Source organism: Armigeres subalbatus, chromosome 2 (assembly GCF_024139115.2).
Source record: "Armigeres subalbatus isolate Guangzhou_Male chromosome 2, GZ_Asu_2, whole genome shotgun sequence".
In the NCBI taxonomy this organism is placed as follows: domain Eukaryota; kingdom Metazoa; phylum Arthropoda; class Insecta; order Diptera; family Culicidae; genus Armigeres; species Armigeres subalbatus.
Window position 1 is genome coordinate 188,768,512 of NC_085140.1, and position 22,650 is coordinate 188,791,161.

The 22,650-nt window shown below is 38.3% G+C and overlaps 1 long non-coding RNA gene across 1 annotated transcript in view; it reads left to right on the top strand.

Annotated features, from left to right (window-relative positions):
• LOC134215641 (uncharacterized) overlaps window positions 1–9,542 on the top strand; it is a 255,767-nt gene extending 246,225 nt beyond the window's left edge. Inside the window, exon 4 of the long non-coding RNA XR_009980252.1 lies at window positions 9,252–9,542. This is a non-coding gene — a long non-coding RNA (uncharacterized LOC134215641). The remainder of the gene's footprint in view (window positions 1–9,251) is intronic.
• The last annotated feature ends 13,108 nt before the right edge of the window (window positions 9,543–22,650 follow it).

Here is a 22,650-nt window from a genome sequence, read left to right on the forward strand (position 1 = left end):
TGAAGCAAGCAGCTACCTGTGGCAGTGCTCATAGAACTCTACACTGTTTTCGATACATTTATGTTACCTTTGTTCATACAGCTTGTTTGTTTGAGACGTCATTCTGACAAGACAAAAAAAATATATGTGAAGAAGTAACTACGAAAATCGTCATGATACTTTTGGTTGAGCTCTTCGTGTTAGGCGTGCGGCACAAAGAAATCGAATAGGTGTTGCGTTGTCCAATGTTATGACGAGGACTATATTTTTTTTTGCTTTCGAAATATGGCGAGAATGACTATTGTCAGCCCTGATTATATGACGACACTTAATTTTCAACATCATTTACACATACAACATTCAAGGAAGATTCACAGGCAAAGTATTCCCGGGTCAAAAAATCCAATTTTATGATCTCGGAACTTTTCCAATAAATCAACAAACTTTTCTATATTGTAGAGCTGTTGCTATAAGAAAGTAAGCTTTTTAAGCTTTAAGTTGCTGTTGTTTGATAAGAAAAAATATTAGGGAAATGCATTTTAAACATCCCAGTGGAGAATGCAATACCAACATATAGAAGAAATAATCCAAAAAATATCAAATTTCTAAGCAACGAGATATATTTAAAAACATTCCAATAGTCATTCGTTTCACATTATTTGAAATTGTGAATTAATATGTTGCGTATGAGATTGTTATGTTTCAGCAATACTCTCTCATGAGAAGTAGGCCAACAAATTTAAGTTTGTATGTACAGTACACAACTGTTCAACCATAAGAAAGTACATTCTTCGTTCGTCAAGATGCTGCCAAGAAATCAAACGTCTACTTTCTTCGGATGGAGGCACCCAACCGGTGATTGTTAGATTTTCTAACAATTCTGTATAAGAACATACCAAAACCTGTATAAGAACTGGGCATATGCGAAAATCACAAACAAAATGGCATCATAGAACAAACTGCAAGTTACAAAGTAGGGTCAATAATCGTCGAGCTGCAATCCCGTATATCCAAGGCAAAAGAAAGAGGCAGCAAGGCATGCGGTGCTGCTCTGTCTTATACGCGTTGTTCAGTAAAGCTTGACATCCACCGCTAGGTTCGCTAGCGTTTCAAAATCATGGAAAGACAACATTCCACGGCTAAGATGCCTATATGTTATGTGTGGAAATGCTAGATTCTTATACAAATATTGTATGAGAGCTAACAATTTTACAAGGTTTTCTTACAATATTTGTTTGTGAGCTTTCATGTTTTGTTTAAGAATCTAACATGAGGCTCTCAAATAAACGATAGAAAAAAGAATCTAACAATTTCCAGGGCTGTTACTAATTGAGCCAATTCCGCGAAATCCGCGACCAACAAAACAAAACAAAACCGCGACTAGCATGAATAATGGCCAAATTACTCAAAAACATATTTCAATACGAAACTCCAATACATTTACATTTAATTTATGGACATTAACGACATATTGAACAATAGGAAAAATAAAATAATTTTTGCTGTACTATACACAACGACATAGTTGACGTATAAATAATAGGTACCATGTTACAAAATGTTCAACGTGAAGGTTGCCAGAAGTTAAAAAGCTCATGTTACTTTTCAGAGTAAAAGTAACTTAAAATTTCAAATGATTAAAATAATATACTGAACGGTACAGCAGAACGAACATATTGGTCATTGCATTACTCCGGAAAAGAATAGCTAGAATTTGAAATTTGCTTTAAAATAAAAAGATGTAGATTCTTTGAGGTACTTCTAAATCTTGTGCGATTCTCCAGAGAGATTCAAAAATCCTACCCAACAAAACTTGAAGAACAAAAACGATTCTCGCACAAATTGTAATGACTTAGTAGGCTCACGTAAACGAAGAAACGAGATATTTCGGACCTAGTTTCGGACCAAAGCGTAGGTGATAGTAAATCACGATTTCCGCAGCAACATTGAAGGGAAGCACTGTCAACAGCTTGGGAGACCAAGACTAAAGAGCTGAGCAGAATGGATACGTTTGCATGCGTTTTGACAGTTTTGCCATGGAAAAACTGTCAAAACGCATACAAACGTATCCATTCTGCTCCACTCCTAAGCTCTAGGCACAATTTGGCGTTCCGGAGATCTAGAATTGCAATATGATCTGTTTAATGGAAAACAAAAGCCATGGATCCCTCCACCTGGCCTCCTGATATACAAATTCGCGAATTTGTGGATACAAATGAAAATACTCGACATTTTTGGAAGCCACACCAGAGCACGGATCCAGGATCATCGAATATCCCTTTCTTAACCACGAACCCACACTCACAACAACAGACCGAATAGGTTCACTCATCGAGCCACTCCTTCATCCCACACCAGACCCACCAGTTTTTAATTTTTTCCCAGTTTGCACTCAGACTCCAGTTTCATCATTCCTTGTGTATTACCAAAATGTGCAGCACAGAAAACTTCACGGAAACCTGGTTGCACAGCGGCATTCATAATGCCGAGTTGTCCGCAAATTACGATATTTTTCGTTGTGATCGCAATCATTCGACGAGTGTTCTCCAACGTGGCGGCGGAGTACTAATAACAGTTAAAAAGCAGTTCCACAGTGAAATAGTTCCGATTGCGCTTGAAACTGGCCTGGAGCAGATTACTATTCGCATCAAACTACCCGACTAAAACTGTTTATGTCTGCTGCGTTTATGTTAGACCCAATTTGGATCCAGCGGTTAATGAGCAGCACTCCTCTTGTGTAAACGAACTGTGTAACATTACCTCTAGTAACGATATCTTAGTTTTACTCGGAGACTGCAACTTGCCGCACCTGTCATAGCGCTACGACGCAGATATTGCCTCATACTTGCCAACCAATGCTTCCTCTGAATCTGAAGTCTCTCTTACGGAATCTGTACTTGCTTCTGGCCTCTTTCAAGTGTAACATATTCTCAATCAAATCTCACCGCTCCCCGATCTAGCATTTGTAAACACACTGGATCGAGTGAAAGTGATTGAGCCGCCCACACCTATTCTGAAAGCTGTTGTTATTGAATTTCTTTCTGCCACCAGCACCTTCCGATGATGACTTCGAGGACATTCAGTTTGACTTCCGACAATATGATGTAAATGCAGTTTGCAGACGTATATCTGACGTTGATTGGAATTCCTTGCTTTGTGATTGTTCTGCGGATGATGCGCTTTGCAGATTCTATGAACTATGAAATCATCTACAATGTAATTCGTGAACATGTTGCGCGGAGAAATCGCTGTAAGTTCCGTGATACTCAGCCATGGTGGGACAGCTCAGAAATAGGTTACGTAAGAGTCGAAAACGCTACTTCAAGCACCGGTCCGATGAAAATTCCCTTGCCCTTCGAATAATGGAACAGGAGTACACAGATGCGCAAAATTGTGCTTTCCATGAGTACATTAGTGGTTTAGAACGAAACGCCAAAAATAACCCCAATAGTTTCTGGTCATATGTTAAAAAGCGAAGACAATGGCATGCCGCGATGCAAATCTGCTGGCGGAATTTTTCAAAAGTGCTTACAATCACGCCTCACCGTCAATCGCTGATTATGTACAGAATAATCGAATATGACATAAATCTGCCTATTATAACTGTCTCAGTCGATGAAGTTTGTAAGCGGCTCTTTGAGTAGGACTCCACCAAAGGTTCAGGTCCCGACGGCTTATCACCTCTTTTCTTGAAGCAATGCGCTGAAGCTCTTGCACTGCCGGCATCAATTATCTTCAACCGATCCTTGTCTAGCGGAGAATTCCCCGAACCATGGAAACTGACTGAAATCATACCAACTCATAAGACGGGAGGCTTTCGAAACGCCGAAAACTACGGCGATATTTCGATACTGAGCTGTTTGTCGAAAGTTCTTGAATGTGTTGTCCATGACACTTTGTACGAAGCTGGAACTGCTCGACTACATCAAACTTGATGTAACCAGCATAAGAAATAAGATAGAGAAGCGACGCCAGGTAGATGCGATTTACGATTTTGCAAAGTGCCACATGATTGCGAAGCTGCGGAAAATGGAACTCCCGAACTGGACAACCGCCTGGCTGCGATCATACTTGACTTCTCGGCTTGCATGTGTTAAAGTTAATGGCTATGAGTCAGCGCGAATTTAGTATTCCCTCTGGTGTTCCTCAAGATAGCCACCTCGGGCCCGTCCTGTTTGTGTTATTCATTTGTGTTCACTGATCGAATCGGAGAAGTTGCTGTACGCAGACGGCCTGAACATTTTCCAAACAATTCTCTCGCATTTGAACTGCTTGATATCAGCGCGATGAATTTTAACGAGAATTATTATTCGGATCTTCCATTAAGAATACTAGCGAAGTCCTCCAGAAAATTTATTTATGTGTTTTTTTTTTAAATAAGGAAAAAAATCATCAGATAGTTGTCTGGAAATTTCCCGAAAACCTCTGCAGGAATAACTTCGAAAGTTCCCATTTTTACGATATTTCTTAAGGAATTCTATCTAAAATTGCTGCAGTTCTCTCAAAATGTTATGAACTTTGAAAACTAATTGGTTTCTTGTGACATTTGTAAAGGACTTTCCGAACGAATTGCTGGAGTAACTGCCGTAGAAATTTCTGAAGGCATTATGGAAAAAAAAACTCATAAAAGCATCTCCATTGGAATTCCCGAAAGAACTCGGAAATTAATTTTCGAAGGAACTCCTGATGGAATTTCCAAAGATATTTTTATAGAAAATCTCCAAAGGTATTCCTAAAGAAATGTCCGAAAGAACTCGTGAATGAATTTGCTAAGGAACTCCTAATAGAGTTTTTGGAGTTTCTAAAGGATTTCCAAAGATATTTTTGAAAAAAATAATAATACAATAAAACAAAAATTTGCAAAGGAATTTCTAATTCCCGAAAAATAAAACTCTAAATGAATTTCCGAAGATTTTCTCAAAAAAAAATCCCAAAAGATTTTCGAATATATTGCTGAAGAAATTTTCAAAGCAGTTCATAAAGAAAGTTTCGAAGGGCTCCCAAAAAATACCAGGAATTTACAAGAGAATTTTTCCTAAGTAGTCCCTGAATGAATTTGCAAAAGGAATTTTCGAAGTAATTACTGCAGAAATATTTCAGTAAGCAAAGGGATTCCACTGGAATTTGTTAAGAAATTCCCAAAGGAATTTTGGGGGAATGTCCGAAGGAATTTTTGGAGAAATTTTAGAAGTCGGATATTTCTTCAGAAGTTTCATCGCAAATTCATTCATGAATAATTTGGAATTTTCTAAGTAAGAATTCTTAAAGGAAATCCCGATGGAAGGGCGTAAATGTAAACCCACGATTTTGGCGACTGCATTTTAAGGAACCGCGAATGTCGCGACTGGAAGAGATAATCAGCGACAAATCCGCGAAATTCGCGAAATACACGACTGTTGTAACAGCCCTGAATTTCGCATATGCCCAATTCTGATACAGGTTTTGATAGGTTCTTATACATAATTGTTAGAACATCTAACAGTCGTTGGTTGGGTGGATATACCTTTCTGTCTAGCATCCCTGCTACTGGTAAATGAAGGAAAAAAATCTCAATGACGAGAAAATTAACATTCGACTACATCGTTGGATTTGTCATTATATATCGGAATACAGTAAATTCCTTCACCAAAATTAAAATCCTTTTTTTATTCCTTGTCGGGAATGTTTATCACTGCGACCAGTTATTTGATCTTTTGTGATATATTCCCCTTTTTTAGCTGAGTCGTAATGACGTATGACTGTTATTATTATTTAAGATCGCCATCGAATGACTAATAGCCTATTCAGAATAGGGCGTTTATATGATAATAAATATCATATTGAAGAGTAACTTAATGCCAATTACCATACATTCAATTTTCTTTCTCATATTCAACGCGATAATTATTATGATATATGATATTTATGATTTTGCGAGTCACTGAAATGTTCGGAGTCATAAATCACTTTGACTGCCTAGCAATAAAAGTACTACTCCAATTGGTTTCATCCTTCGAAGAGGCGGATGTAGCACAAAAAGGTTCTGGTTCCTCAAAATCCTGAGACGATCCGAGCCTTGCTAATTTATCGGCTCTATCGTTTGCATCAAATCCGCAGTGAACAGGAACCGATTTCAGAGCATTTAAAGCTGTTTGACTGTCGGGCATTATGTATATATTTGAATGTCTATAGTTTCTGCGTAAGCATTCTAGTATTGCTTGAATTTCTGCTTGGAATACAGTTGGCCATGATCCCATAGTAATTGATATGTCTATTCCTGGACCAGTTACTCCTGCTCCAACTCTATTGCTCTTTCTTGAACCATCTGAATAAAAAAATAATAGACCCTGGTCGGAGGTCTGGCCCTCCATGTTGCCAAGAGTGACGTCCTGGATTGAGTATTGCTGACGAGTGAAATATGTATTTTATCTCCATCAAATCTTCATTATTCGACACGGGAACTATTCTAATAATAATCATGGAATCTCTTTACCCTTAAAGCACACTTCTCCGCTTCTAATTGTATTAACTGATGCGAAGGAAGCAGATAGAGTAATGCTTCCAGTGCTTTCGTTGGTGTGCTGCTCATTGCACCAGTAATTGAAAGAGTTGCGGTGCGCTTAGTTTACTGTCAAGTTAAACAAACCCCAAGGTATTTCACTGCATCAAATTCTAAAACTGGGCCTTTCAGTTGTTATGTTTTTTTTCCTTCGTGTGAATGGTACAACAGTAGTTTTAGAAGGGTTTTTGCTCAGTCCTTCTCTATCGCACCACAATGAGACGTAATTTAATGCTGCTTGCATTCTAGTAGTGAAAGTGCAATCATATTTTCCTCGTATAATTATGACTAAGTCCTTAGCAAACCTGATACTTTCGAAGACTTATTACATTTATTCTTCATTTATTTATTCAACATATCACTAAACTATTAGCGAAACTTTTCCAATTGAGGTAATAAATGAAATCTCTTCACCATCTATTAGTTTCTTCATCTATGAAGCATATTAAAGCTTCCAGATTTCCAATTGTCCATTTTGTGCAAAGGTGCGAACAGAAACGAATTGGGTACCATGCGTCTCCATCTTATCGTAAGATGCGATAATAAACATTTACAAGAACTCTATCGAAAGATTTTTAGAACCACTTGGTTTTCAACACCATTTACACATGCAATACGTAAACGACGTCAAAACAATCATGAATGATTCACATGCGGAGATTCATTTTTTTTTTAACACGGCGCCTTTCCAATAACCGTTTTGAACATAACTTTTGGGGATGTAATTCCAACATAAAAGAAATAAGAAAAAAATAATCCAATCTTCAAGCAAATACAACAATAATCATTTTTTTGTCACAATTTTAATCTCGCTATTGATTCGTTCTTTATTGTGAATTTTGATGTTTGTTTGATTGCGTGTATGTTTGCTGAATTTCAGCAATGCTCTCTTCAGGATAAGATAAAAAAATGATGAGGCCTAGGTGAACAAAATTAAGTATGTGTGTAAACAATTATACAGTCGTAATAAAGTCGTCATAATGCTTCCAAGAAATCGAGCGTACACTTTTTTTTCAGATGGAGACATACCTTTCTGTCTAGCATCCCTGCTGGTAAATACGTATCCAACAATCATGAAGCAACAGGCTGTTACTCGTTCGTGTTCGCTGCCTGACGACGAGAACGAACGGAACGGTCGGGAAGCTATTCAAGCGAGGCAGAAAACCTAATAAAAAGGGAAAACTTCCGTAACGAAATTCCTCACTTCCGGCGGCGCTTTGTTGGATGCTTCACGGCATGCCGTTGGACTTGTGTTGGACCCGGGACGGAAAGTAGCGGAAAAGGGGCTTTGTGCCTTTGTCCGCTCGGGATGTCCTTGGAGAGAAATTGGAAATCAAAGCTTCAAAATGTGTGCTTCGGATATCACGGGGTGAGATAATTGGGGTTTTCAATCAAAGCTGTTGAATTGCAGAAAGCACACCAATTACTGTGTGAAATCTTATCCGACATAACGATCGAAACCCAATTAAACTGAAGCTGTAATGGATAAATCTGTACCGACTGGGTTTGATGGCATTACATCCTAGCTGCTTAACTATTCATCCCTCTATCCTTCGAACCCGCCTGTTACCAAGAAGCTGTAATCTCTGCCAAACGATGATCATCCCGAACGAAACCGGATGGTAATCCCAAAACAATAAAACAAATCAGTTGCACATTTGTTGGCTAATGTTGATTCGCCGACCACGTACGTATACGCTCAAACGTACGTGTGGTACTGCGGGTCCTCACAAACGCAACGCAAAATGGGACCACAGTGCCACCCTCCACGGGTAACGACTAATTACACAACAGGATGAGCATAATTCCATTTTAACGATCCACTAATTAAAACTAGGTTTTTCCGCACTTAACTCAGTCAAACGTCCCTGTCGAGTGAGGAGTACCGACCGAGTCAGAAACCGGCTGACATCACATGAAGGCAACAATTGCCACCGACCGCAGCAATTTAGGCTTACTCTTTGCTACAATGAGCAAGGATGGATGAAACATGGTTTACTGTTTCATTTTATGTACCATTCATTATTATATTCCCTTTTTTATATTATTACTATTAATAATCGGTGATAAATTTGAGTACCATAAATTGATCAGCGCAGGGTGATCGAACTCGTTAGTTTTGCGCGTTTAATTAACAGCACAGTTTTCATGAGCCGCATTCCTCCATGCACTGATTTTCCATTGGCATAATTGAGCTTTCGTTCGCCGCCTAATATTTTCAACTGTTTCCGCCATTTTGTAATATCAAACTGCTTGACAAAATCTTAATCCATTTCGTGGTAAACATATTGAAAAACGAAATTCAACCGTTTTGATGAAAGTATTACTCTGCATAGCAGAAATAAAAACTTTCCATGTTTTCTGTGAAATTGAAATTATTCTGTCAATATTATTGTTTTTCGTTTGAATAATTTTACCTCCTTTTATACAGAATAGATCTAATGTGCACAAGTCGGAGCGTGCGAAACGAAAGATGGGTAAGACCGAGAAAAATGTAACCACAATGCAAATTCCCTCGACAATTAGAAATCCAACAAAGTGGTCTCTCTGGCTATGTCCTTTCATCATCTATCCGAACCCTTTCCTTTTTTGTTTTATGGAGAATTTATGGATGAGACTTTTCTTCAAACATAATGAACAAATATTTTGAATGTATCTGTCTATCTGTTATCATAACACAAAAATCATAAGTAATTACACTAACTTGATTTTTATTTCTTTTTCCTTCTTACAGATCTATGATGGATCATACTTGGATTTAGGAGGAGCACATCATCGGGTACTCCAGGTAAAGATATTTCAATCTCAATTAAAGAATAAATACAGCTGAGATTAGACTTAAGCGACATGACATGACATGTTACAGATTTGACATGTCCAACTTTAACGTATTTTGCAATAACCTTACAATAATAGTAGGTATCATAATGTGGGAGAAAATGATGAAATCGGTTTTTGATAACGAGTTTTCAGTGACACTCCACAGTGACAAAAACATCCTAGATACGAACTGAACATCGACTAGACTAACGAAGCTTATTATGTTTATAAATTAAGCAGTTTTGACACTTAGGTAGATTATCAAATCAGTTTACCAATCAAACTATTAAGAATATGTGATACTACGAAAATCGGGGAATTCAAAACGAAACTCGCCAGAAACTCGTTTCGTTATATTCAAAAAGAAATAGTCGGAAATATGTAGTTTCAAACAAAATAAAAGGAATTTCGCAGAGTTTGGAAATGGCAGCTAAATAAAATTTCCATTTAAAATTAGAAATTTTCCATAAACAATTAGGAAATTGCCAATAAAAAAAATCAGGGTATGAGCAATAATTAATTATAAAATTTCCACAAATAAAACACAATTTCCATAAACTATTAAGAATTTTCCACAAAACAAAAATAAATAAGCACTTTTAAAAGCAAAAATAGCAATTATAAAAGGAGAATTTTCCATAAAGAAATGAAAATGTTCCACGGAAAAAATACAATATTTCCACAAATGAATCAATATTAGCAATAAACAATTACAAAATTTTCCACAAAATAAATATTTTTTTTCATAATAAATTGAAAATTTTCCACAAAATAATCAATAAAGAGCAATAAAAAAATAAGAAAATTTCCATAAAAAATACAAGAAAGCAATAAAGCTGATGAAATTTTACATGAACTTTAAACGCTTTTAAAGAAGGGGTCGTCTATGGAAAAAAAGCACAGTTTGATTGCTTTCTTATATTTCTTTATAGCATGTGATGAACTTATTAGCCAATAAAAAATCACAAAAATAAAGAAAAAAAAAAAAAAAAAAAAAAAAAAAATATTTCTTTATGGAAATTTTCTTTTTTTTATTGCTTTTTATTGATCATTTCGTGGAAAATTTTTATTTTGTTAAGGAAAAAATATATTTATTTTGTGGAAAATTTTGTAATTGTTTATTGCTAATATTGATTTATTTATGGAAATTTTGTATTTTTTTCGTGGAACATTTTCATTTCTTTATGGAAAATTCTTCTTTTATAATTGCTATTTTTGCTTTTAAAAGTGCTTATTTATTTTTGTTTTGTGGAAAATTTTTAATAGTTTATGGAAATTTTGTTTTATTTGTGGAAATTTTATATTTATTTATTGCTCATACCCTGATTTCTTTATTGGCAATTTTCTATTTTCTTATGGGTATTTTCTAATTGTTTAGGGGGAGTATTTATTTTAGTCGTTTGGAAATATTTAAAAAAAATATAATAGAGAGGAAAATTGAAATTGAAATTGAAATATGCAATCATTATCATTAAGGCTATGTGCTTCGAAATTATAAGATTCACAAATCATTTCAATTACTCCCACTCCGAGAGGAAGAGATGAGCAAGCCTTGGGCTGCAAGTATCTCAAATAAAGACAATCAATTAATCACTCCAACTACAAAATATTATTTACATTATTTATACAATATTATATTCAAAAATTTTGAATTTTATTTTCAGCTTGAATTTGAGTGATCTGTTCGAAGTTGTTGATTCAAAATAATATTGTGTAGTGAGAGTAAACGGAAAATTGTGTAAATCTTATTCATTTTGTAACTTCCGCTAAGACGCTCATAGGAATACTTATTGACTAAAATAAAAACTCCCCCTAAAAATTTTGAAATTTTCCATAAAAAATTGGGAAATTGCCAATAAAGAAATCAGGTTATGAGCAATAAATAAATATAAAATTTCCACAAATAATGCAAAATTTCCATAAACAATTGAGAATTTTCCACAAAACAATAATCAATCAACACTTTTAAAAACAAAAAACACAATTATAAATCAAAATGTTCCCCGGAAAAATACAAATTTTCCAAAAATAATTCAATATATTAGCAATAAACAATTACAAAATTTTCCACAAAATAATTTTTTTTTTCACAAAAAATTTAAACTTTCCACGAAAAAATTAATAAAGAGCAATAAAAAATATAAAAATTTCCAAAAATAAATATAAAAAAGCATTAAAATTGAGCTTTTTTCCATAGATGATTCTACTTCTGTAAAAGTGTTTCAAAAGTGCTAATTATTTTTTTCGTGGAAATTTCTCAATTGTTTATGAAAACCTTAATTGGACGCCCCTGTCTTACTAAGGAAAAGAAAAAATAAGTATTTTGCATTCATAAAACTATCTGAATCTTACAAAAAAGAAGTTAGATTGAGAGGATTAGTGGTTGGAAAATGTTTCAATTGCTGCCTATACTTGGTAATGGATCGCAAACCTGGTAGGGGAACGGTTCGGCACTTTATCCCATAACTCCTATTTCCATCCCATCAAAAACAAAGCAATGAAAAGGAATTTGGTTTGTTTCTAATTTTTGTGATTTTTTTCACCAGTGAGCACGCGTGTTAGCAAAAAGAAGCTACGAGATTGGTGCTGTATTTCTTTGTTTTGCGATGAGATGAATATATGTTCAGTGAGATGGAAAACGGAACAGTTCCTCTACTTAAAAGCCGAAAATTCACAAAGACTTTATCTGAATGATTCATATCAATATATCTCAATTACCTAAACAAATTTATAAATCTAATGCTAGCGGAGGTTTGTAGGAAAGGTTTATCTAGTGATTACAAGTACTGTAAAGTGATTAATAAAGCTTTCTAGAAAGTTTGATTATTTTTTAGCACCAGTGCTCGTTCTGTAGGAAAATGAGTGTTTCACACAAAAAAAATTCAAAAAAAACTTTTAAAGCACGAAATCAGTTGAAACTGCTCGTAAGCCGAAGTCTACGGACCGTCACAACCGCATTATTCTCCATGAAATTAGGCAAAATCCTAAGGGAAACTTCATTTACAATTTTATAAATGGTTCATAACAATTCATTTTCATTTATTCAGACTAAGGCCGAAGTGGCCTGTGCGGTATATAAGAGTCTTCTCCACTCGACTCGGTCCATGGCTACACGTCGCCAACCACGCAGTCTACGGAGGGTCCGCAAGTCATCTTCCACCTGATCGATCCACCTTGCCCGCTGCGCACCTCGCCTTCTTGTGCCCGTCGGATCGTTGTCGAGAACCATTTTCACCGGGTTACTGTCCGACATTCTGGCTACGTGCCCGGCCCACCGCAGTCGTCCGATTTTCGCGGTGTAAACGATGGATGGTTCTACCAACAGCTGATGCAACTCGTGGTTCATTCGGCTCCTCCACGTACCGTCCGCCATCTGCACCCCACCATAGATGGTACGCAGCACTTTCCTTTCGAAAACTCCAAGTGCGCGTTGGTCCTCCACGAGCATCGTCCAGGTCTCGTGTCCGTAGAGGACTACCGGTCTAATGAGCGTTTTGTAGATTGTCAGTTTGGTACGGCGGCGAACTCTATTCGATCGGAGCGTCTTGCGGAGTCCAAAGTATGTACGATTTCCAGCCACTATGCGTCTCCGAATTTCTCTGCTGGTATCATTTTCGGCAGTCATCAGTGAGCCCAAGTACACACATTCTTCTACCACCTCGATTTCGTCACCACCGATGCAAACTCGCGGTGGGTGGCTCACATTGTCTTCTCTTCCTATCATGTACTTCGTCTTCGACGTGTTGATGACTAGTCCGATCCGCTTGGCTTCCCTTTTCAGTCTGATGTAAGCTTCCTCCATCTTCTCAAAGTTACGTGCCATAATATCTATGTCGTCTGCGAAGCCAAACAGCTGAACGGACTTATTGAAAATTGTACCACTCGTGTTAATCCCTGCTCTTCGTATTACCCCTTCCAAAGCGATGTTGAATAGCAGACACGAAGGGTTTCGAAGGGACTCGAAAATGACCCTGAAACTCGAACATCACCCGATACATCGTAACTTTGATCAACCGTGTCAGTTTATCCGGAAATCCGTGTTCGTGCATTATCTGCCATAGCTGGTCCCGATCGATTATATCATATGCGGCTTTGAAGTCGTTGAATAGATGATGTGTGGGAACGTTGTATTCGCGGCATTTCTGCAGTACTTGGCGAATTGGGGAGAGTACCTTCGGCATTCAGCAATGTGATTGCGCGGTAGTTGCTAGTAGCTTGTCGCCCTTTTTGTAGATGGGACACACGACACCTTCCATCCATTCCTGTGGCAAAACTTCCTCCTCCCAAATCCTGGTAATGACCCAGTGCAGCGCTCTAGCCAGTGCCTCACCACCGTGTCTAAATAGCTCTCCTGGTAGTTGGTCAACCCCAGGGGCTTTGTTGTTCTTCAGCCGGCCAATCTCCTCCTGGATTTCCTGGAGATCCGGAGCCGGTAGAATTATGTCCTGCGCGTGTTCCCCTAGGTCCTTCATCATACCGCCATCTTCGTCTGCCACATCGCCATTCAGGTGCTCTTCGTAGTGCTGCCGCCACCTTTGGATCACCTCACGCTCGTTCGTAAGAAGGTTCCCGTTTATGTCCTTACACATATCAGGCTGTGGCACGTGGCCCTTACGTAAACGGTTCAACATCTCATAGAACTTTCGTGTGTTATTAGCGCGGTACAGTTGCTCCGTCTCTTCACGGTCTCGATCTTCCTGCTGACGCTTTTTCCGCCGGAAAATCGAGTTTTGTCTGTTCCGCGCCTGTTTATATCGTGCCTCGTTCGCCCTCCGGCAATGCTGCAGCAATTTCGCCCTTTCTACACTCTTCTCTTCTACTAACTGCTCCCATTCGCCCTCCTACCAGTCGTTTCTCTGGTCCGGGGGCACCGTGCCAAGTGCAGCGGTTGCGGTGGTACCAATGGCGGATCGAATATCTCTCCAGCCATCTTCAAGAGACGCTGCGCCCAGCTGCTCTTCCGGTGGGAGTGCCACTTCCAGCTGCTGCGCGTATTCTTGGGCTAGTCTACCGTCTTGTAGCCGCCCAATGTTAAGCCGCGGTGACCGACTTCAACGCGTGTTGTACACCGTCGAGAGCTTTGAGCGCAGGCATACTGCAACGAGGTAGTGGTCGGATTCAATATTCGCACTGCGGTAAATGCGGACGTTCGTGATGTCGGAGAATAATTTACCGTCGATTAGAACGTGGTCGATTTGGTTTTCCGTTTCTTGGTTAGGTGATCTCTATGTGGCCTTGTGGATATTTTTGCGGGGAAAGAAGGTGCTTCGGACTAGCATTCCGCGGGAGGCTGCCAAGTTTATACATCGTTGGCCGTTGTCATTCGATACGGTGTGCAGACTATCCGGTCCGATGACCGGTCTATACATTTCCTCCCTTCCTACCTGTGCGTTCATGTCGCCGATGACGATTTTGACGTCCCGCAGTGGGCATCCATCATATGTCTGCTCCAGCTGTGCGTAGAACGCTTTTTTATCGTCGTCGGGTCTCCCTTCGTTGTTGATGCTATAGTTGAAGAAACGGCCTTTAATCCTCAGCTTGCACATCCTTGTGTTGATTGGCTGCCACCCAATCACACGATGGCGCATCGTACCCAGCACTATGAAGCCGGTTCCCAGCTCATTGGTGGTGCCACAGCTTTGGTAGAAGGTAGCCGCTCGATGCCCGCTTTTCCACACTTTCTGTCTTGTCCAAATCTCCTGCAGCGCCACGACGTCGAAGTTGCGGGGATGTAATTCATCGTAGATCATCCTGTCGCAACCTGCAAAACCTAGCGACTTGCAGTTCCATGTTCCAAGCTTCCAATCGTGATCCTTTATTCGTCCCCTAGGTCTTATTGGTTTTCCAGGAGGCCCAACAGGCCTGCGCAAACCTCCTGTCTCGTCGGAGGGCTGTCGTGTCAGGGCTGTTTAGCGTCCCACCTAACACCAGGACTTGGGCTTGTGCGCTTTGAACGGCACACGGTCGCTTTGGTGGGGCCTACTTGCGGATACATGCAGCTTTTTATACGAATTTTATATGAGTGATATTAACTTCTCTACAGCATGTGTGCTACTCGGGTCACAATATAAGCTAAGCTTTCCATCGATGTATTAATGTTCAAAATCAAATTGGATAATGAAGACAAAAAAAAAAGATTTTTGCATGCGCTGTACAATACTAAACAGTATTGGACAAAACACTGTCTACTGACATAAAATTTTAAAATTGATAAATCGAAGTAGGTCTTTAGCTTCATGTAATACTCGCAGATGAGCGAACAATATTCTTGCTTAACTTTACAAAAGGACCTAAGTAACATTTTTTTCATGAATTAATTTGAAAGTCAAATAACAATGCACGGACGGAATTTTGTTGACAAGCGTTGTTCAAAACAAATTTACAATGCGTAAAGGAGAGTTCATTATATTTCGAATCTAATCTTATACTTGCACAGGTAATACTCGAAGTCGTCCTGAGAAACTGCAGTTTCTAAATTCCGTCAATTTTCTTTTCATAGGCTAAGCAGAATGTCTTCTTCAATCGCTCTATATTCCAACTGGAACTTGGTCTGCTTTACACCTTAGTATTCTGTTAGCATATCCTCAGTTATTAATTGAAAAAAAATGCTATGCCAGGCATTGCATGAGTATGCATCTTGTGTGGCAAGCACAATGGATACACTATGCCCAAGGAACCGAGAATGTTTCCCACCCGTAAACATCCTAGACCGGACCGAGAATGGAAATTGACTTTTCGGGATTGGCAATCCTACGCCTTTGCTCGCAAGGCTATTGGAGATCCCAAGGCAGTTTGTACCACAAAGAAGACTCCTAGGTACTGAGTGACTTCAGAATAAGTAAACATTTGAAAATTATTCCTTGCCCGAAGTGTAACAATCCATACAAAAATTTTAGAGGCTTCATACAAAAAGTGTGACATAAGGGTGAGGGGTGGTTGAAAATGGCCAATTTTTGCGTTACGTAATTAATGGATCTTTCCATAAATGTTCCATTCGGTAAATGATTACTGATGTCTTATTTAGAATAACTGTATTTACTATGAATAAGAAAATACATACATCATTAGTAGACGTTAACGGCAGCTCTAAAGAAGAGTTCATTATATTTTCTAAGTTTTGGAACATTTATTTTTGTATAGGTACCATCATCGGGGGTGACAATAGGTCTGGGGGGTGAGAATGGGTCATCGCTCTCACCGGAAGCCTGGAGGTCGTAGAGCAAAACCGTTCAAAAAGGTATCTTATATTTTAGTCTTCTTGCCCTCAGATACATTCAATCCATTCTACAAGCATTCTAAGTATTTGAAACAGTGACCCATTCTCACCCCCATTTGACGGTAGAGAAAATTTATAATCTACTATGGTAATTTTGAAATTAAAAATTTAATTTTTACCTCAAACACTTAAAGCAGATATTACCGACAACAGACAGAATCTTAAAAGTTTTCCACAAAAAGTTAGATTTTACTTTACTAAGTACGATTAAATGTCACACACCAAGCACGACCACTGAAAGAAAATGAATGAGAACAATGTGTCATTTTTAGAATGAAGAGCCAAATTGTGTGGCAAAGTACACAAAGAGCAGAAAACCTTCACAAAGCACGTCTGACCCCTATTTCTGTACCACAGTTGTACTGCTAAGCCTCGCAATTCCAAGTCAAAGCACACCGCCACCCATCGGTTTTTGATGCAATGAGCTCAACAAATGCCCGCGGGGGCGCAGGAGGGGCGCGGAGATATTGATGACCGCTATTTATCATGCTTATTGTCGACTTGCTCTGTTGGGGGATGTTACACTTAAACAGTGGAGTTGTTTGTGTTCCATTCCTCCCCCGATCCTCCATAGCTGTCTGCTTAGGTCGATGAGTGATTTCCTGTGGCGAGTGTTCGCTCACAATCCGGCCAGATAATAAGGTTATGTAAACAGCAAACAATTGCGACAGGCCTCCATCATTGTTCAGATGTTGCCGCGACACCCGAGGTAGGGAGAAGGGAAAAATTCTGGTTTATTGCTGGGGATGTTTAAAGTTAATTCAACTTCAGTTGTTGAGGGATAAAGGGAAGTTTCTTTTTGTGTTTTGCGTATTGTCACTTATTCCTCTGCTATTCTTTTTATACCTCGTAAATTAGAGAAGAAGACGTTTCCCTAATAATAATGGCTTCACAATTTGTCTGCTGGTAGTTAAAGAAGAAACCCTGCTCTAATTTCCCACACTTTATTTTCATGCCATCTTTATCTTATTATAAGACTATTATGAATATTTAGAATAGGCCTTGTAGTTGAGCACATATTTTGATAAGAAAATTATTTTATGAGTTGTCGTAAGTAACAGATACGTATTTCGAGACAGTCGAGTAAAATACGAGACACTAAAGACGATTTTACTGTTGAGGTCGAAATATGTATCTGTAAAATTACAATAAGTGCCATATTTTTATCCAAAATACTATAATAAAGACTTCAAACCGTGAAATGTTTTTCTGGTGAGTTGTTTCCCATCATATTTGTGTAATTTTGCAAGCCATAATAGGGAAACGACACATTAATTCTTGAATACAATAAAAAGTTTTGTAAATCTTTCCACAACACTCTGTTATATAACATGAAAGCTCACATTTCTCGGGTTATCAAATCACATCTAGTTGAAAAATAATTACCATAACATATACGAAATTTTCAAACCAACACATTTGGTTTCAGCTTCGGCCAACAACGCCTCTCCATTCCTGTTCTGACCAATAAATCCGTCCAACTTTCAAACTCATACCTATTATTGTTTTGAACTTCCCGATCTGGGCAATGCATTGTAGTCGATACCGATCCGACCAACCTTACCAAACTTCATCATGCGGCAAACGCCTCAAGTGCCGAAAACTGAGGAAGATCATGAAGGTGCCATAAAGCCAAACAGCTTAATTTTCACTTTACCACTCCTGTTCTGAGTACACTCATCCCCACCTACCCACGAACATGCCCAGCCCAGACACAGCAGAAGTACATATCTGCCTCACCCTACCAAAAACACCTCCGACAAAAGAATTTTTCCACCTTTAACGATAACCGCTGAACGCGAGCGGAAACCCCGAAAGTATATTTCCTGCCCGGATCGCAGGCAGACAGACGAAAACAATAACTGCGAAAGCGAGAGACAGACTAAATGAGTAAGAGGCACGGGGGCTTAAACGCCCCATTGAACGGGTTGTTTCTTCTCTATTTGGCAGGATTTTGAACTGCAATTGCTTTCATTTCTATTTTGAGTCATAAATGACAAGCACACCGATAACCACCTGCAAACATCCCAAAACCGAACTCAGAATAGAACCATCACTAATCGCCATTTGGAGAATAGTTTTATTTGGAAAATGTTACTCGTAAAATAGTATTTGGAAACATTGCAATTGGAGATTAATTTTTGGGAAACTGACAAATATGGTTGGAATGCGATCCAGTTATAAACGTTGTGGACGGTCAAAAAGGTCCATCTTCCTAAACATGGTTTGAAATACGGTTTAGCCCCTGAACATAGTTTTCTTACATAATAACACTCTGGTAAAGGGCATCTTTTTGCTATGTTAGTCAAATTATGTAAAAAGAAAATTATGCTATTTTTGCGCATATTAGACCATTCTCCTCTAACCCATAAGGCATCTGCGGAAAACGGGGAAAAATTTGGCATCGTTTTCATTCGCACCCACTTTGGAGTTCCACCCGGGTGCTCTCGGAACTGACGGGGCGGCCGGGGTGAAGGGCAGCCAGCAACAGGAGGAGAATGAATGGGAATCGTTTTGCGGTCGGCGGGCGGCGGTGTTGAGGCGTGAAAGGGGTTTTGTGTGGCTGTGCTGTGCGACCGGTTGCGGTCAGAGCGGCAAAAGCTGACAGGAGGAAAACAAAACTTATTATATTAATTTAATAGAGGCAATTATACGCGGCGGACGGAGAGGTAATAATGGAGTCATTTTTCGGTTCTTTTACGCCCGGATGATGTCGATGGTGTCGGAGGTGAATGGGCGGAAAATTGAGAAGGATAAAATTAATTTATTATAGGAGTATTACGATGAGGTTTACGTTTCTGGCTCATTCGGCTGGTTGGATAAGCTAGTTGATACCGAATTAAGTTGAAAGGATCCTAAAGATGTAAAGGAATGAGATCAGAGCCTATTAATTTTAATAAAGCAAAAACATTGTTTATATACTTTAAAGCATGCGCAAAGTTCAATCGATTTTGGCAGCCCTTCGTGTTTTGAAATTACATTGCGTCAAAATATTGTCCGTATTGTGATGGCTTCAATATAAAACCATTTATAAAACATATTTAATAAACTAAAACGAACATCACATTCGTTTCAGGAAAAAAAAGTACGATGTGTGCCTTTGTCTTGTCAACGATAGATTTAAAAAATAAACAGTCCAATATTTTCATTAAGTTCATTAACAGAAAAAAGATACTAAATTAACGCCAATAAATTGTTCGAACAATGCTTGAAACATTGTTAAAAGATTTGAAAACTTTATATTAACCTTTCGTTTGTCTATTATTTGCTATAATTACTCTCTGCAGACGTCTTTCCATAGATTCTACCTTTTTTTGGGTTGTTCCCCAAATTCCTCTCAATTTGAGTTTTGCCTTTCTCGTATTTTTTTGTATATGTTAGTGGTTTTGAAAAGTACCGTTTAATGTGCAATAGTGTTCCTTTCTAACTAACTAACAGCAGCACTGTATAAACTCTATACATATACTTGAAAAATCACTTAAATAAAGAATAATTTAAAAAACTCAAAGGTGCAGCCCAAACGGGTTGTTCGCAAAGGTGACGTTGAACTACGTAGCTGTATACAATGTACAGGTTTTCGACTTTTCTGTGCGATGAGACCAAAGCAAGCGTTTTTCAAGCCCAGTGTAAATCAGCTTTCGTTGTTTATCCTGTGCTACTGAGATTGAGTGAACATCACGAGCCCTGATGATGTATATAATTTTCAAACCACATTTGAATTAAGAATAAATAAGAGAAAGAATTGTTCGATAATTGTATCTCGATTGGAATTATTGGTAAATACTACTATTGAACTTATTTTCATATATAACACCAAAACACAATGCCAAACATCCGATTGAACTTCATTGTTGACAATAAATTGGTATTAGTTAGGTTTACATTAAAATGATAATTTCTTGGATAATTTTGTGTTAATTATCAAACAATTCCTAAATTTGAAAAATTATCGTCGATGACAACTCGCCTACTTTAACACCTGAGAAGTTATCAAATGATATTTCCAATAATTATCATATGAGAATGGTTCAGCACAACCCTGGTTGATAGTCTACCGCTACAATCATTACCGACGCAAACTGGAGCTGAGACTAAACACCCCCACTAAGTCAGTTTAAGACCCCGGTAGCTTATTACAGTAAAGCCCATCTTAAAGCTGGACTGTCAACGGCGTTTGGTGGTCATCCTATGGAGGAAGTCAGAGTAGACACGACAATGCAGCTTGAAAGCTTATTTATAATAGTTATTATTCCTTCACGTGACTTGCGTCGGACTTTGCGTTTACTCCAGCAGACACCTAGGAATCAGCGGAAAAGAGCTGAAGAAAGTTTCCCAGAACGATGCACCGGAACTCCAACTTGTTCTCCGTTTTACACTTCTTGCATTTTCATGGGTAAAAATTTCAAAACATTGATGAATTTTAGCCACTCCTAAATCATGTCCGATTGAGCTAAAATTTTGCATAGGGGGATATTTTTTGGCTACGAAAACGTTTTCGTATCGTCCGGTGTTAAAATTCGATGAAAAAAAATGTCCCTAAAATGTTCTAAGAGAAAAAACCGATTAAAAAAAAAGTTGAAGTAACATCAGATCTCGATGTTTCATGCATTTTTAAGTAATTTGGCATCAAAAACAAAATTCGATTTTCGAATTTTCCTTTTCCTTTCATGAGAAAATTTTCAAAACTTTGATGAATTTTAGGCACCCCTAAATCATGTCCGATTGAGCTCAAATTTTGCATGGGGTCATATTTTCGGGTAATGAAACTTGTGAGCAAAGTGCTTTTTTTTTTATTTAAAAATTCCATTTTCATTGGCCCCTGATCTACAGGCATCAATAGTGAGAAGCTTCTGTCAAACGCCCCCAAGCTTTCGAGAAAATACGCGCGTGTAAGTTAGCAGACACGAACTGCACCAGCTAAAAGCCTTGTAAGTTGCATTAATATGACCTCTATACTGGCTTGAGGTCTCCAGTTATCCTTGCGAACAAAGGCGCAGAATCCGAAGATGGCGAGATCGATTCTTGATCCAATCTAGGGTGTTTTCGGGTGGGAAACATTCTCGTCACCCTGGACATAGTGTATCCATTGAATTTGCTACACAAGATAGGTCATAGAAAGCAAAGACGGTCATAGAAAGCTTTCAATTAATATTGCGGATCTTTTAAAAAAAATCCATTTTGCGGATTCCGCAAAGTTCTTCCGCAGCTGTCAAAGTTCTACCGCAAGCCTGAAAATCTTCAATACACTGAAACAAAAATTTATTATTTGGCGTTCTCATCGAAGAATGCCATGCCAAACAACAGAGAAAAGTATGAAGTGTCAGCTGCCTATACTTTGAAAATTGAACCGGAAAGAGGAAAGTTTTCTCTGGGACAGCAATAACTAAAGAAATGCTCATAGATTACTAAGTTGAAAAGCAGCCCAAGTTCCAGTTGGAATGTAGTGCTATTGAAGTAGAAGCTTACGATGCACTTACGAGATTAACTGATGTACCGAAACCGAGTGCTAAACTTTTAGCAAGTTTTCAATAGTAAATATTAACATACATAAATATTGTAACACACTGGAGTTGGTTTTTACGCGTGAAGAAAAACAACGTAAAAAACCGCGTAAATCCCAAAATATGTCGCGGAAATCCCGAAACTCGAGTGAAAAAAATTGCATAACAAGCAATGCCTGTAAAAATAACCGCGTAAAAAATGACTTCAGTGTACATCGGGTATGGAGCGTTGACTCTTCCTTGATCGAATGGCCCAAGAAAGTTTGAAATCCATCGAGAAACGGCTGAGATATTAACGACCAAAGTCTATCATATTTTCGTGACGTTTTCCGATTTTTTGCAATCGTAAAGGGTACCCCAATATAGAAAAGACAGACGTAGTTCTACGTCAAAAAAAAAAACTTGTGGCAGCAAAACGAATCAGAGTTCCGCGGGAAGATTTCACATGATCTTCAAATTATAATACGAAAAATCATACCTGTGTAAAATGGTGGTCACCATTGCAATCACTAACGGCATGCAAGAAAATTTTATTT